Genomic DNA, 5,726 nt, shown 5'->3' with positions numbered 1-5,726 from the left:
TATTTCGCAGAATTAGACCTCAATTCTGGTTATTGGCAATTGAGACTTGGAAAAGGAAAAGAAAAAACAAGTTTTATTACTCAGTCAGGGTTATATTCCTTCAAAACTCTTCCTTTCGGCCTGAAGACGTCGCAGGCGGTATTTCAGCGAGCTATGGATACAGTACTAGCAGAGCTAAAATACAAATCAGTACTGGTTTATGTAGACAACATAATAGTGTATGCAAAAACCTTCAAAGAATTCCTATTGGCCTTAGAACAAGTGCTAAGGAAGTTTCAAAAGGCAAATCTTACACTGAAGCCAACAAAATGCAAGATCGGCTATACGAAATTAACAATCCTCGGACATACTGTATCTGCACAAGGAATTGAACCGGTAGAGGAAAGGGTCAAAGCAATGCGAGAAGCAAAACCACCAAGAAACTTGAAAGAACTGAGATCGACATTGGGACTGTTTTCATACTATAGGAAATTTATATCAGGATTTGCCCAAGTGACGTTACCACTTACGGAACTAACAAAGAAAAACAAAAAGTTTGTATGGACAGCCGAGGCACAAACTGCGTTCGAAGAAATGAAGAAAAGAATATGTCAAGCTCCTATATTAAGTTATTTTTCATCAGACGACGACATAATTACCAGACTATATGTTGATGCATCAGATCAAGCATTAGGATGCTGCCTCATGCAAGGAACATCTCAACTAAGACCAGTAGCATTTGCATCAAGAAAGCTTAGTGAAGCAGAGAAACGATATGCCATTACTGAAAAAGAATGCCTCGGCTTAATATGGGCAATAACATACTTTAAACAATATTTATGGGGCTTAGAGTTTGAAGTGGTAACAGACCACAAAGCATTGGTATGGCTTCGCACCCGCAGAGACATGAATGGACGTTTAGCAAGATGGGCATTAGCTATACAACCATGGAACTTCAAAATTGTATATTGCAAGGGCAAAGATAATATTCATGCAGATTTCCTTAGTCGGAATCCACTTTATGATGACACGCAGGAAAAGCCCACAGAGCAACCAGACGGCTTGTGCCTATATAGTTTTCGAAAAAGCGACATAGAACAAAAACAACAAGAAGATATGTTTTGTAAAAATATTTTAAAGAAAATGAACGGTGAAAGACATTACAAGACCTATCATGTAAAAAATGGATTATTATGTAAGAAAACATGGGTCGACAACACTCTACGTGATGTTGTAGTACTACCTGAGAATTTATTTTCAGATTGTATGCAGGAGTTGCATGACAACGCATGGGGCGGTGCACATTTTGGCTTATTCAAAACACTGAAGAAATTCAAACTACGCTACTACATTGAAAACGCGGAGAAGAAAATAGATAACTATATTAAATCATGCATAAAATGCCAAGAGAAAAATATGAAACATACAAAAGCTCCACTCGTGAATGTGAAGGTGAATAATTTTGGCCAACAGGTGGCATTAGATATATTAGGCCCATTCTGCAAATCCAATGAAGGCCATCGTTATGTAATTGGAGCAATAGAATACCTCAGTAAATATGCAATATGCAAAGCCGTTCCTAGAGTAACAGCTGATGTTATATCCCAGTTCCTTATTGAATACATTTTCTGCAATCTAGGCGGAGTTAAATCTATTCTTACAGATCAAGGCTCGGTGTTTACATCAAAGGTAGTGCAAAGAACAGTAGAAGATTATGGTGCTAAGCTTCGCCATACGACTGCATTTAATCCAAAAGCGAATGGGTTAATTGAGAGGCTTTTTAAGACTCTGAATATATCTTTGTCAAAATATGTCCAAGACAATCAAAAGGATTGGTCGGTGTATCTGCCAAAAATCATATTTTCTTACAATGCTTCGGTACAATCATCGACAGGACTGTCACCGTATAACATAGTTTATGGCAGAGAGCCATGCTTAAGCATGGATATAGAGCTCAATATTAAGGAGGGAGAAACTCATACCTTAGAAGAGAAAGCGAACCATATAAAAGACTTACAGAAGTTGGCAGCGGCAAGAATCGCTAAAGTTCAAGCGAAGCAAAAGACATACTACGATAAAAAAACTAAGTTTACGCAATTTGCCCAAAATGACCTGGTTATGGTATTAAAACCTAGACGTATAACAGGACGAAGTCTTAAACTTTGTAGACTGTACAAAGGCCCTTATAGAATAATCCAAAAGCTAACTGAAGTTAACTATATCATTCAGCGTCTGTCGTCAAAAGGAAAGGCTAGAAAAGAAATTGTACATATAGTTAAACTTAAGAAATTCTATCCTAGGTCCATAGGTTAGGTTTAGGTTATAGGTCATTAGTAATCCATCGTAAGTTAATTTTAGTCTTTTCAACCGCATACATTGAATTAGAAATAAAAAAATAATAAGCTAAAATAATAAAGTAAAATAACAATTGACAGAAAATTTGCAATTGCATATGGTGTTGAAAAGGTTAATTTTGTACATAGTAGCCAATGCTCAGAGTGCATTTTGAATAGTGGAGTGCAGTACATGGTTTGGGAAATTTATTTATTAATTTATTATACAATTATTGATAACTGATTGCTCAAATTTATTCCATAATGTTTTCCTATAGCTACCAATAAGGTTAAGTTATATAAAAACATGTAAACTGTGGAATAAAACACACCCCAAACTGTAAATATTTAATAAATAGATATAATTGTTTAAAGTTATAGAGTAATACGTCACAACACCCTTATAATTTCCTGACTACAAAGAACAATGTTCATACACATTTCTTTTACATGTATCAAGACAAGGCCGACTAGATGACCAGTTGATCCAGCTGTTCACGGTGTGGCGAGATGGCTGGCGGTCATATGCAACCCCCACTTCGTCGTCATCACCAACGTGCAGCGCACTGCAGCTGCAGCAATCTTCATGAGCCGTTCGGGCTCCACTTCACTTCGCAACCGGCGCGGCGGGAAGATTGGCGGCCATGAGAAGCCCCCACTTCAACGCCACCGCCAACAAGAATCGGCATCTTCAAAATTTATTATGTTTTTTCATGTGAAATAAACGTTTTGCCTTGTTTTTTTACTTGAAGTTAGGTGAATTTGCTAACAGCTGTCATGTCAATGTCATCTAGTCATGGCCACAGACAATTAGCTGTCAGAAAGTTCAAAATAAAAGGGTTTAGTCGATGGGCAGGGGTTAGGTTTTTGCCATTGGTTTTCCTAACCATAGTCCATATCTGACTAATTTGCGAGGACCTTGGCTATAGTCCAACTATCCAAATTATGGCGGTCTCAACCGTGGACTAGGCAACCACGCAAAGAGCGTTAGATGTTGGCTACCTTGAATGAGGCTGTCACTATTGGGTGTTAGGAGATTTTTTTTTTTTTTTTTTGTGTGTAGGGGGGCCTGGCTTAGGTAGGGCCAACCGGTAGTTAGGGTAGAATAGGATAGGATAGGGTGTAGTATTGTGAACAATGGCTGCTTCTAACATAAGGGGGAGGGATATGTAAGAGGTTTCGCATTCAGAATGAAACCTTTTACAGCAGTCATGGTCGCTGACTGGCAGTCCCTGATTTAAAATTGGAACAGTATAAGAACGTCAAGGAAAACAGACACTTCAATGGGGCATTCAGATAGAAGCAGCGATTGAGAGTGAACGGTTGTACTTAGCTCCTAAAATATAAAAAAATATTGATTCAAAGCGTTGTTTAAATGTTTGGATGCTCTCCACTGATAGGCCGACTCTCTTACAGTACGCTCAGATAGATGGCGCTAATATTAATATTTGACATTTTAACACATATCAATATCATATCAAGCTGAGAATATTGTCAAAACGGAGGTTCAAAGGTTTTAAGCCTGTGTCGAGAGATGTAATACGTCAAATTCCGCGGGATATCCCTAATGTATGCTTAATCATGGACACCCTAAAGAAAGAGATGCAAGACCGGCGTGACGTAATTCAAGGTCAAATTTTCTGGCTTCAACTCATTGGTCGGCACGCACTATCCAGAGATATATATAAGATTCTTGTAAGGCGGCGAAATTGAAAAAAGTCGTCTAGTTTTGAAGTTGATGTGACTGGAGAGTATACTGCTGACAAGTGGTATCGTTGTGATATAGTTGTGAGCGATAGACGTTACTGAGACCTATACCCTGTACTTTTGGCACTTGAAAAAAGTGTAAACAAACCTGAGCTGTCAAATTTGAGGGTTGTTTATTAGGTAACGTTTGGTTCTTGAATTTTTTTCTCTATTTAAAAATAATTGAGCTCACTACTATTTTCCATTTCATTCCACTAACATGTAATTTCGTTTAATTTGACGAAACGTATACACCTTCACTAATACAAACCTACCGTCATTACATTTAATGAATATTATTATTTTCTACAGGGAATCATCAACCAAAAAGTACCTAATTTTGCAGAGGTTTAAAACTCATGGTTGCATTTTAATCTGGGTGTAACTCCGGTTTCACATTATCCGATCCGATGTCGGATGTCGGAAGGATTTCGATGGAAAAATCCCAGATTGGTTGTTGTTGTTCTACATCCGATATCGGATCGGATAATGTGAAAACGTACTAATTGTACTAAAATATAAAGGTAGTACACCTTACGCGATTTTTAATTTTATCTGTCTGACATTTGCCATTACTTGTTATCAATCATCATCATCATCATCATCTGTTCCGAGTTCGATATTTGTGTTTTAGAGCTTCCGTTTCTCCGTATGAAATGATGATTGCTATATGATGTTTTTTATGGTTCCGTACCAAAAAGGTACAAAAGGAACCCTTATGGCGACGCTCTGTCCGTCTGTCTGTATGTCTGTCACATTTCTAAATATCTCGAGAACTACTTACGCTATCGATTTGAAATTTGGAACAGTTATGAATACTTTAAACCTCTACAAGCTGGAACTATTATTTTTAAAAATATATTAATATTAATTGTAGAAAACGGCCAAAATGGAAGGGGGGCAAACCGTAAATGTCAAGTTACTAGGTCAAGTGGGGTATCGTTAGAAAGAGCTCAAATTGTACATATCAAAACTATTTTTATAATGTTTTTGTAGTGGAAAATAAAAAGAATTATGAAGGAAAATGTAAAAAATAAAATACCATTCCCCCTTATCTCCCGAAGTTTACCAACGAAAAATTATGACTTTTTACGAAATATTGGTTTTAAGCTAAATTTTAAAGAAAAAGGTTTCTGGCCTTAAAAGGTACATAAATAATGACTTTCGCTTTCTCAGACTGTGGGGGGTTAACTATGACGTCACAAAAACCGCGGTTACGGGTTTAATTTTTTTGCCAATTTGTCTAGAACCCCTTATATTATCCAATTTTGAAAAATGAGGTGTCGATTGAAAGCGTATAACATGCTGATTAAGATTTCTTGTATGTGAAAAGTATAGTTTTGTTAGTTACTTTTTTATTAAGAATAATGCAAAAAAACGTTTTACTACAAGCACATAACCGAATTCGAGGCGCACCGTTTGACACACGTTCCCAATGTTCCCAACTTCCCATACATTCGGCGTCAAACAAATTACACCTCGCGCAAATATTCGTTTCAAGCAAATACAGCTCTAATCTTATTCATTGTAGCCTATCAATATTAGTATCATTTCAAAGTACAATTAAAGTCCTTTAAGAAACAATATCTACCATTTTCTTGAAATCAATAATCGCCAGTCTACGGTGGTTACAAAGAAAAAAGCGGGAATGCGATTTGAGTGGTTCCC

Source organism: Leguminivora glycinivorella, chromosome Z, assembly GCF_023078275.1.
Source record: "Leguminivora glycinivorella isolate SPB_JAAS2020 chromosome Z, LegGlyc_1.1, whole genome shotgun sequence".
Lineage (NCBI taxonomy): Eukaryota > Metazoa > Arthropoda > Insecta > Lepidoptera > Tortricidae > Leguminivora > Leguminivora glycinivorella.
Note: the sequence above shows the minus strand (reverse complement) of the source record.